Source organism: Fragaria vesca, linkage group LG5, assembly GCF_000184155.1.
Source record: "Fragaria vesca subsp. vesca linkage group LG5, FraVesHawaii_1.0, whole genome shotgun sequence".
Classification (NCBI taxonomy): Eukaryota; Viridiplantae; Streptophyta; class Magnoliopsida; order Rosales; family Rosaceae; genus Fragaria; species Fragaria vesca.
In genome coordinates this window covers 20,772,399-20,785,023 of record NC_020495.1, presented here as the reverse complement: position 1 = coordinate 20,785,023, position 12,625 = coordinate 20,772,399, and positions in this window count along the sequence as shown.

Below are 12,625 nucleotides of genomic sequence, written 5' to 3'. Positions count from 1 at the left end.
ACCATAATTGGATTCTTGCATAGTTTGTATTGAATATGCATTTTACTTTGTTTTGGGTTATTGACTCTAGTAGAAAATGATAGACTTGAGTCCTGGATCTTTGTTGATTCAAACCCAGACCCAGAAACAGAAAATGAAGATCGATGGTTGTCAAAATTTAACTGTTTCAATTATGCAGCATTTCTAGACCTGTGTTGCCAAACATAGGACTAACTTAATCTCTCCTTAGTTTAGCTTACTTTAGCTTAAGCCTACTCAAGTAAGGGCAGTGCAGTGTAAGAACCTAAAGAGGTCCAGTGCAATCCAGTGTACCAAACGTGCACTTAAGGTAGTGCAAAGTAGAAAAAAGCATTTGCCAGTTTCTTTCTTTTGAAAGTTAGGAGAAGCCCTAGGCCCCTAGCTTTTTACAACAACTTAATTATTATATGCTAGCTGCTTCACTACTTGAGGAAGTGAATGGGAAGGAGCATGGTTGTGCAACATGGCATTGTGTGTACATATCAATGGTTTAATATAATTTCCAGAAATAATAACTAAGTATGAAGTAAAGAGTATTGATCGAGATTTTATCGTCTAATTTCACATTATAGTAATTTGTTTTGCTCACTTAATTAATATCGATCAGAACGTGTAAGCGCCCTCGAACGCTAGCTTTAGTTGTTTAATTTCCCAATAATCTCCACTTGTTAATTGCTAATTAATTGACTTTTGTTTCTATTTCATTCAATGGGAGCAGATTTTACGCACCAAGGCACCATTAATGTGTAAGTACTCAAATCGTCTTATGAAAAGATCGAATGAAGATTAAAGACCTTAAATTCCTTAATTTCAATTTCATTTTTGATCCGATCAAATTAAACGCTCGTAATAAAAGTACATCTTTTTTTACCTAGTGTTCTCACCTCCTTAGTTGGAAACACTTGAGACTATTTTTTTAGATTTTAATTTTGTTAATGGTATTAGTATATATGCATGTAGTGCGACGTAGATGGCCGGATCAAAATATTGCATATTAGTTGCTCGGTTCACTTGCACTTTGGTACATAGAAGAATTTTCGCCATTCAATTAACAACAATAGTGGGAAATTGTGTTCAAGTTATTAAGAAATGAAATATTCTTGACTATATTGCTTTTTATTTCATTTGGTCGATAATAAGGCCTCGTTTGGTCAATAATGATAGAGAGTAGGTTTTTCAATTAATTGTTTCTATTTTGATGAAAACTTAGTTGTTTTCGTAGATCTAAAATTCCGGATCATTAAGGGCCCGTTCGGTACATATCACAAAACAGTTTTCTGTATTATGAAAACAGAAATCGGTCTAATACCCGTTCGGCGTCTTAAATATCGAAAACACGGGAAACAACTTTTGGGATACAATTCGGAGCTCCCGTACAAAAATTGAAAACGGCTTTCGCTCGTTTTCCTTGTTTCCAGAGAACAACTTTTCCGAACCAAAAAAGAAAGTCGACTTGCTCAATGAAAGAGGTCGACATGCCCAGGAACTAACTCGAGCTCGTCCATGCCCAGATTTCAGATTTTTTTTTTTCAATCCATGATCATCTGTTTCTTTTTTGCTCGGTGAAAGAGGTCGACATGCCCAGGAACTAACTCGAGCTCGTCCATGCCCAGATTTCAGATTTCTTTTTTCTCAATCCATGAATCATATGTTTCCGGCAGCTTATCATAGTCAATCCCAAATTCTTCATATAGTTATACATGTGAGATTAAGTATAATATAAAACAAAGAAAGTGAAGAAGAAAGGAGATCTGCAAGTTTCCTCCAGCCATTGCTTTTCTATTCTTACACTGAGTTGTGGATCCAATTGATCATTGCAGAGGGTGGAACAATATCTTCTAATTAACTATAAGTGGATCTAAAGATTTAAGAGAAAAATCCAACAACAACTTCTGCCAATCTTCCCTCGTCGTAAAAAGCTTCTGCTAATCTACATAGAAAATCTAAATATGGTTTCAGATGAATTGTCATTATCCATTGGTTTTGATTAGGGCTGCCACTTGGTTTGGTAAATACCAAATCGATCGAAAACCGACCGAAAATTTATGATTTGGTAAACCGAATTTTGGTAATCGAAATCAAAAAAACCAAAACTGAGAAATACCGAAAAAGTTGGTTTGGTTTTTGGTAAATACCAAATTTACCGAAATTCTAATTATTTAAAGACTTATATTTCTAAAAACACACAGACTAATAATCTTATCTCACGTTTTCAATTGTATATACCATTTAGTAAAAAACAAGACAATGAATAGAAAAATTCAACTATACTTGGTAGCATTCAGGTCTCAATTAAAGCCATCAACTTTAATTCAATGTTACTTGTTATATAAAAACGCTCTTACCTACCCGTTTTAGTCGATTCATCACACATGCACACACATAGACAAACCCACTTAGATGACATGTAACCGCCCATGTAAAAATTTAGAATGTTTTTACCTCTCTTGATGATAGGGCTCCCCATAGGAAGCACAAGCGTAAATAGGGTTAGCCGCCTTGATCAAGGCCAAAAAATTATCAAAAATACCTAATTTTTCTACCATAGTCGTATTTCACTATATTGATCACATCATAGTTCACAAGGTTTTTAGTAAAATTTTGCTTCCTCTTTGTAGTTGGTTCACAAAGATGTACATATGCATATAACTTACTAAATAAGTTATACAACATTACCAGGCATGCTGTGGTTCCAATGATTACAATTCACAAAATTGAAATTCGACCGTCTGATGTGATCATTATAGTATAATACAATTATGATAAAAAATTCAATTGTACTCAATAATGCTCGGGTCTTGATCAAAGCGGTCAACCATAATTTAACGTCACTTATTACACGAAAAAGCTTTTACTGCCCTTATGTGACTTATTTTGGTCGACTCTTCCACACACATACTTTCACATAGATGACACATAACTTGTTCATATAAAAATTTGGAAACATTTACATCCTGACTATTTCGGTAGAAAATTAAACCATACTCGATAATGTGTACTGAAATGACTATCTTTTGTATATGTATTATCAGACTCTAGAAACTCAAGTGATATTTAAATTTTATAGTTTTGTATTGTTTTGTTATATTTTGAAAATATATTTGTTGTGAAGTTTGGTAATACCGAAAAACCGACATCCGAAGTTGGTAAGATTTATCTCATACCGAAGTTTTTGGTTTGGTAATTGAAAGTCATATTTCATTACCGAAAGCTTTGGTTTTGAAGTTGGTAACGCCCATTACCGATTCGAACCGACCGAGTGGCAGCCCTAGTTTTGATAGATGTGTGAATACAGCTGGAGGTGTTTTACAAAAAGAACTTGAGAGAAGGCTGACAGATGTCGGTAAGGCAAAGAGTCAAGCCTTTTGTGTATTTAGTCCAACCTTTCATATATCAACTAGCATCGATCCTTGTAAAACAATTTTTACTGAAAATATACCGAATGCATTTTCTGTTTTACAAAATGGTTTTTGAAAAATGGTTTTGTAAAATGATACAGGACACACCCTAAACAGTCATGCATCCTAGTCTAATTAAGAAACTACTCTTGTCTATCGCCTTACTTGGCCGGCACTATTGCACCAGACATATATATAAGCAGTTAAGCACCTAGCTAGTCTCAAAATACAAGCCTGTAGGAGCCAATTCTAGCTAGTATTTTTAAATACAAAGCAGCACCTTTACCTACACTAAACGAAGCTTAAACAATTTCGAGAGTAAAGAGATATATTTCTATGAATTAAATTTTAAATGGTAGTCATGATAGACTCGTCAATAACAAAGAAAAAACCCAGTTTTATTATAAAAAGTCCCTTATTTTTGTGGTATATTAGCTCAGAAAGAATGATTATGGTTAGCTCGTCTTATTCATAGGTCAAAGGTCTCAGCATGTTACTTGGGTCTTTGGGACGACCTAGCAGGATCCGAATTTGCCAACCAGCAATCTTTGCTGGTTTCCATAATCATCCAATCAAAAGAGCGAGAGAAAAGAGAGGGAGAGAAAGAGAAAGAGAGAGTTGATTGATTGGTTGGTTATGAAGGCCAGCAAAAATTGCTGGTTGGCATATCTGGATCCGACCCAGCAAGCTTTTAGTTTTAGGATAGTGATCACTCTTACGTTTATTAAGAAACATATAGTTTTTTTAATTTACATGTCTGATTATTTTAGACATCGACTAAACTCAAGTCCCTCTTATGATTATGATTCTGACCCATCAATGCAACGAAGAAGAAGAATAAGACTTCTTATACATGATGATTCCTGACTTTGTCATTTTCAATAAGGATTTTGCTCTTGGCTTCTTATAGCTAGCAACAAGTGTACTGAGTCATGGTATTGTGTATAATTCGAGGGAGGGAGGGAGGGTGGCTTAGCTATGTGCTTTGAGTCTCTGACCAAATGATAGGTGGTGGGGAACAACTTTATCCATCATTACCTCACGTTCATGCCAATGATATATAGGGCATATGTACTTTGTTCATTCACTCCATTATAGTTGTATCTAATTTTCAAGCTGTTGTTGCTTGTTGCCAAAACAAGCTATTGCTGCTTCAAAAGGGAACCAACAAGAGCCCATGTATTCTAGGATTTCTATTTAGTGATTTGAAAAATGTTGGAGTCGTTTGAATTTATTTATTGAATGAATGATTTACGTATATAAAATTTCCTCTTAGATGAATGACATAACTAAAAAAGAGTCAAAAGTTGAATAAATCAATATTATTATATCATTGTGCGGGCAAAATTAAACCAGGAGATCAAAACATAGATTTGTCTCTCTGCATACTTTTCCATAAAGACATGAGTTACCTCACGTTAAGAGTTATGAATACACACAATAAGATATACGTGAATCTGTTTAATTTCATCAATTTTACACTTAAATAAATTTTTTTATTCTTACAATTAATAGATTTTTAAATGTCACTAATCGCTGTGAAGCTGACACTGCACAACTATTTACTAAATTTATTGTTAACCCTACAAAGTTGCATGTATCCGCTTCAAGATTACCTTACTCTATGCTGCACCGAGATGAATGGGGTGTCTTCCGAGATGACTTGGGTCAGTTTCGTGCTCCCTTTGCAGTCCCTCTGAGCTATGTTGCTTCTGCGCGCTACACAAACAAGATTGCCATCAATTAAGCATGGTCTCAAGTTGCTTCAATCACTTCAGGTTGGGAACATATGAATTAAGACTGCTTGCATCGAAACTACATATGATATTGCTAATGTCAATCTTTGAGCTTGTAGCTATGGGAGGACTGGTAAATGATATAAAAGTAGCCTCGAGTGCTATACATAACATTTCAATATGCCATGCTCCAAGAATTTGAACTTGTGATGGAGCGGTAGCGGCACATAGAATAGTTAATATTGCTTCTGAGGCTAGTGATAGTTCCTTTTGGTAGCTAACACTTCATGATGCATTCTGTCGTTCATTTTAAAGTCATCCAATAAAGTAATTTATTTGTTTCAAAATATGATGCATTCCATATAAAATAATAATAAAATTCAAAATCCAACCCCCCTCTAAAATAAAGAATGATCGAACAGTGAAAAAAAAATTCTAAGAACTATTTACTTCACAATTAGACAGATAAATCCCAATCTACTAACCTAGCAAATTACATGTTCCGACCCCATAAGTAGAAGCATCGATCTTCCCTTATTCCCCAAGGCTTTCCTTCCTACTATAAGAGTCTATTCAAAGCTTTCTATCAAAACTTGCTCATTAAGATACTCTTCATTTTTCATTGCATTAAGTTTACTTCTGTAAGGTGAGATTATGAGTTGGAGATATACTAGTTATAACATTTTTCGAAGCGGAATCACTTGAACCACTCATGTGGGTCCCATTTTTATTAACAGACGTTAGTGTGACTGTTTTAGTTAGATGAAGAAAAAAAAGACTCGTCCGCCGCCGACCAGGACCTCGACTGCCACGGCTTCCTTCTCCACTACACCACTGCCGATCTCAACCTCGATCACCTCAACAAGGTCTTCGTCGCCATCGGGTTCTCCAAGTGCGGTGCAGCCTGATGCCCTAATAGAAGGATGGCGTTGAAGACGCCGTCACCGGTGGCCCGGGCAATTCGGACAGACCTTTCCAGGCAGTCCTACCCATCACCGATGGCCTCGACAACCCCTTCGTCTCCTTGAAAACCCTATCAAAACCCCATGTCCCGGTGTCGCCGTCCAAGCCGTTCTTTGATCCCGACGTCGCCGCCCAAGCTCGCTCTTCGATTCCGACGTCGTCATCCATATACAAGATTGTCTTCCCTAGAAAAGTGATAAGAAACTGAGAGCCCAGAACCACTACCTCCTCCATTTACGGACCCCAACTTCGCCATTGTTTTATTTTTAGATTAAAATTAGGGCTCATTCATGACCCACTAAATAATAGTTGATGTTTTGTCACATGTCAATGAATGTACTGATTCACATGCATCCTGGTGCATCACAAAACTTTCAAATTTTTGAGTAGTTTATACGATCAAAAAAAATTTACTCTAATACCTCAAAAGCATCATATCTTATTTGTTTCTCTAGAAGCTAAAAGCCAAATGGAAGGAGCTGATTAAGACTTCACTATACCTTGTTGTGATGCCACATGTTTCGGATCACCAACTTTTTTGTTAAACAATTTTGCCTTTTCATTTCTTACTTACTAATCTCCAGCTTATTAGTGGATGGTTGGGACACCCTGTATACTATGGGATTAGTTATATCATGTAAAGGGTGTTCATAATATTTATATATATGGATTACCTAATATCCCATCAGATTCCCCGATGGTACGTCTTGTTTATTTGGCTTGTCGCTAATTGGATATAACACAATATTTAACAATTTTGAAGGACTAGTAGGTGAGATAGTTATTTATAAAGATGGGTGATGAGGTTGCTGCATGATTGAATGGTTAATCAAAGTGGATTAGCTCTTGATAAACAAGATTCTCTCAAGGAATCATCCACTGAGAATGTGACACAATCTAATAAGAGACGGAATTATATAATGACAGCATTAATCTTTGTAAATAAGTACTTTCCAATTTGGGTGGCAAGGAAGACCGACTTTTGGGACGTAGAGACATTTTGGCAACCTAGGGATAAAGAAATCTACCCATGTTGGGGTTGTATGATCAAAAATAATAAAAGGAGAAAATTATTGTTGTTTTGATCAGATAAACAACTCAAAAATGCTATAACTATTATGTCTTGAACTCATAATCTCACCTTACAAAAAGAGAAATTATGACACCGGACTGAATGGTATAATTAGACACTTCAATCTACAACAAATTTTTCAATACAAGAATTACATATTCTACTTTCCTTTTTAATTTATAGAGAAAAAAATATTCATTTTCATATCAATTTATTTCCCATTGTCGAAGAGGGTTGGTGCGGGTGGTCGGCCAACAGCTGCTAGGGTCTAATTGGGGGGTGGGGGGGGGGACTGTTTGGACTTTAACTAACATGTGCAGTGGAATTCGAACACCACTTTGGATTGCTAGCAATGAGGGTTTAATGGTAGCTAAAATAAATCGTTACATACCCTTACGTTGTCATTTAAGGACATAGACAATCAAGAAGATAATGGTGGTAACTACAAGTGATACATAGAAATAGACATGTAGAAATAACGGATACCCTCCTTTATTTGGAACTACTCCAAAGACGCTAGATAGAGTGCACATAAGTGCTTAGCTTTCTTACAATGATCATCTTTATTGTTCATAGATTAACTAAAAACGTAGAGAAAACTATCTAATCGAGCCAAAACTAAGCCCACGATTTATTAGACCAAATATAATGAAACAACCCAAAGACAAACATCACGAAGCACCAACAAACCTACCTAACTTGACCCAAATCATCATCTTCTATACTTGACACAAATCGTCATCATGAGCGGTGTCATCTGTACTTGGCGCCTCCCGTTGTCTTCCATTGCAACCGAAGCACCGTCACAACAACCTCGGCCATCATGACCTCCATTGTCCTAAAAGCAAGAAAATCTTAAATGAATTACCTAGAAACCTGGCCGAAACAAACAATTGACAACCATCATGGTCGCCACCAACCATAGTTACAAATAAAAACGATGATGTGAACACATAATTGGCATCCATCCAAAACCCACTTCCCTCGAGTTTGCCATTAGAACCACTCGGCCGACAGCAACACAAAAACATCGGCAGAGTACAGAGGCTCGCTCGAAATCGCGTTCCTTTCTCTCTATATAAGTAGTAGCTATGTTCTTAACTTTTTTTTTTTTTTTTTTTTTTGTAACTATAAGTGGTGGAGAAGTTAACTTTTTAGAAACGATGCACTCAATGCTATAGAATAAAATTAATATCACAACTCTAAGACATTCACAAAATTGATTTCCCTTCACCAAATGTTCATCATTCTTCACCAACCAGTGACACAATAGAGAATTAAAGAAAAAAAAACTCATATATTTATATATATATATTTTTTTTTATAAGAAAAAGAAACCCCATAATTGATTAACCTAGTCAATGATCCATGTGACAATTCTCTAGTAGGTCCAGCTGGCTGCGCTTTTTATTATCCAAATGGAATTTTTAACTTCCCACATCACACTTAAAATTTGTTTCTTATATTTCAAAATATATTTATTATACTATGACCACCTTGACCCAAAAATGGGGTCTAGTTCAACAGTGAAAAAACCTGCCTGTTTTCCTCTTCCAAATGACCAAATTAAGTTGTACTTCATAATTCTCAAAAGGTCAATTGCATTTACTTCCTAACATTTTGGGTGCCCCTTTGGGGATTTCTCACACTTTTTTTTACCTTTTAGGACATGTATATGTTAACCGTATCCAGCTGACTTGGTCTTTATGCTAACCTATTTATGACAAATGTGGTAACATAGACTTCTCATCTTGTCACACAACACAATTTGACTGGGATGCAAACTTATATATATCCTATTGAAGTAATGAGTAATGACAAAGATATTCTTGTAAGAGAAAGACTTAATGAGACTTAATGACTCTGGTAAAAATGTAAAATTCATATTTTGTTTACCACTTTACCGTTGTTTGATACATGTTACGTTACATAATGTATTTGCCAAAAATTCTTGTACGCATCAAGATGCAATTGAACTGAACATGTAATATACAATATGAGCATTTTATTTCATTAAATCATCCATGTTGACACTATCATGTATATATGCGATCGCAGTTAAGAAAATCACCGTTTCAAACACATGAGATGAAAACCCGAGATGGAAGAAGTTACAAGCTCTTAAAATTATCGGATCAAAAAAGACAAGGCCAGAGGAAGTAATTGAGGATTTTCAATCTTCATTATATCTTCGTATCTCTAATGGAGTGACCTGCACATTAGTAGTACAAGTGTGCCTTGGTGCGTGAAATCCGCCCCTTGTATTTACTATCTGGTACCTTCAAAACAGAGATGTGGAAACCAAACAATATTGTATTGCCCATGTTTATTAAGCAGATGATTTGGTAAAGATTCCCTAGCATAATAGAAAAAATGCGGCTCTTATCTCTTCTTAACGTTGAGTATAAACTATCTCTTTTGTTGATGTATTAATCAACGTCATTCTTATTTATTTATTTTTAAAACGTTATTCTTACCGGACATTATAATTATAGTTTTCCATAATGGTTTGTAAGTTAGACTATGGAGAAATTTTAAATACACACCCCTAATATCTTAATACACACCCCTTACTTAATACACCACCTATCAAGTTTTTCATTTCAGTATTATACTTAATACACATTCCAAACTGCCTAAAATGCCCTTAATTTATGAAATATTCTATTATTTAATATAATTAATGTATATTTACCATTTGATACCTCTTTTTACATATTATTTCGTCTAATTTTTGTTAGAAATTTTTTGTTATCATCATTCAATTTATAATCAAATGATTATTGTTATATCCCAACTCCAAATCACCAATACAAGTTTTCAAAATTCACAAGCTAGTAGAACTGTAGAAGTACAGTAGCTATTGAACATAGATAGCTAGTTATTCGATAAAACATGTCATGATAAAAATGCAGCACTTGACAATATGATATGCAAGATCAAACTAAAGCTGATACAGATAAAAAAAAAAAAACAAACNCTAATAAGATAATTGGTAGGAAGAAGTAGGGTTTAGGGGGGGTTAGGGGAAGAAGAACATGTTCTTCGACGTTAAGTTTAGGGTAAGAAGTACGGTTAAGAAAAAAGTAACTTACTTACGTTAGAGCTATTTTTTTTAAATAATAGATGTATGTTTTGGTAATTTAACTTACCTATAAAATCTCAATAGAAACATAAAATAATAAAGGTGTGTATTAAGATATTAAGAGTGTGTATTTAAAATTTCTCTAGACTATGACGGAAACATAAAGAAAGAAAAAAAAACAGAAAAACCAAATGGTTCATAACGGATAACAATGTGGCAAAATAAACTGATATACGGGATCATAATCATTGGCTCGTTGCCAGCTTATAAACGTCGAGGAGTATCAAAGGGTTGAAAATGAAGATTCTCTGGACTCCTTCCATTTTTATTTTATAACTTAAAAATAAAGGCTGGTTTCCTTTACTTTATTTGTTGGTGGTCCAAGAAAAAGACGAAAAAGTGTACTCCAAACAATGACATGAATCCTACGCAATATGCGCAATAACCCCGAATCCGTATCTTTCACAGAGGCATTTGCGTCAATTCACCACCTTCCAGCTCAATCCCGAACGAGGAATTGAAATTCCATACTTACCCTTACCGAACAAAATACAGAAACCAAATCCAGCGGTAAATTTGTGACTAAGTAGGGGCAATTATCAATCTATCATGACAATTACTTAAAAGTATCCGCTCTTGAATGGCTATTTTGTCACTTGGTGGCTCAAGCCAAGCCAAGCCGTCTTAGTTACTCGTCGAGCCGAAGACCGAATTGGTGACTTTTGAGCAGTATGTTGACTCGGTGTAACAGCCGAGCCGCCATAAGACCAAGACCTTAATTGTCATTTTCTTTCTTTTTTCCGTAGATTTGAATTTCACTATTAAAAATCAAAGGCTTCGTTTTCGCTGACTGTTGAATGCTAATCATTAAGCCCAACCTCCGGGTAACAAAAGCTGGTACCGGAACCAACCGATAGGGTGGGGAGAGAAAAAAGAAAGTCACCGAAAACCGATACCGCCGGTGGTTTCGTAATTTTTATATTATTTTATTTCTGAGAGAGCATATGGGTTCTTGTGAGAGTGCGAAAAGCGAAAGCTGGGGCCGGTCATAAGGGTGCGTGAAACCTGCTCTAACTGCCAGCTATCCCCGCCTGGCACCAGCCACAGTAACACACAGACTGCCACAAATTGCAGCCTTATCCTCCTCCACGTGGCCCTCGCCTTCCGACTGTACACCCACGTGTCGGGTGCACGTAAATCTTCCCCTGAAGTTGCGTCTGCTCGCGCCTTTGAAGGTAGTTAATCTACTCATACGGAAGTGATTCTTGGTGCCAAAGCGCGCGAAAAGTCGAAACCGCCCTCGGTTTGCGTGCAAAGTGGGTAACCAACCGGGGGTTAAATTGTCCTTTAGTGAGGAAAGGGCTAACTAACTGGAAGGTAGGTGGAGCTGATCCTGTACGAGTCCGGAAGCTTCAACGATCAAGCACGTCCACTCAGAATCTTGGACCCAGTCCTCTCCCTGATCTCTAACCGTTGATTCCATTGCACATAAACCCCGTCAGCGGTCGAAATTACCACTCACTGTACATAATGAGACTACTCTAATGCACACGTGATAATTACATCCTTCCCGTAACTTTCTCTTTCTCTGACCCAACTCAACAGCAAACCAGAATTCTTCGGTAACGCCGTCTCCTCAATAGACCAAACTACCCTCCTTCACATTTCCAGACTGATTTCCCACAGGGGTAATTTGGTAATAAGCGGAAAACGGGGCGAGGAAGGAGAAACGCGTTTTGGCCGTCCACCGTTTGGTTGAACCACCTAACAACCACCACTTGGGTTCACACAACTTTCAATTTCTTTTTTTTTATATGAAATAAGTACACATGGATCAATTATTTTCTTTAAAAATCAATTTAAAAAAGAACCTCAAGATAACATGGTAATTATGGGGTTTACTTCTGTTTTCCTGAACCGATTAACATTTCAATTCCATAGTGAGAACGGGTTGGACTTGAGCGAGTCTAAGACGAAAAAAAAGTAAATAAATTAAATATATGGAAATTAGGCATTAATATTTTACGGCTATAAAACTATAAATTATCCTCCTTCTGGCACTTTTTTCGGTTTCTTCAGCTTATTCTCTTTCTCTCTCTCCTCTTTCACTATTCCTCTCTCTCCTTTTCTTTCTCTATTCGCCGGGAAATTTCTTCGCCGGAATCTCTTTTCGCCGGCGAATAGCCTCCGTCTCTTTCCCGAAACCGCAGCGCCTCCCCCGCTCGGCGGCTCTCTTCAGTCGGAGAGCCTCTTTCGTTGACTCGGTCGTTGAAGGCCTTGGATCTCCGAGTTTCACACCGTACGGTGCCGTTTTCGACGTTTTGCGAGAATGTGGGCTTCCGTGGTCTCGCTC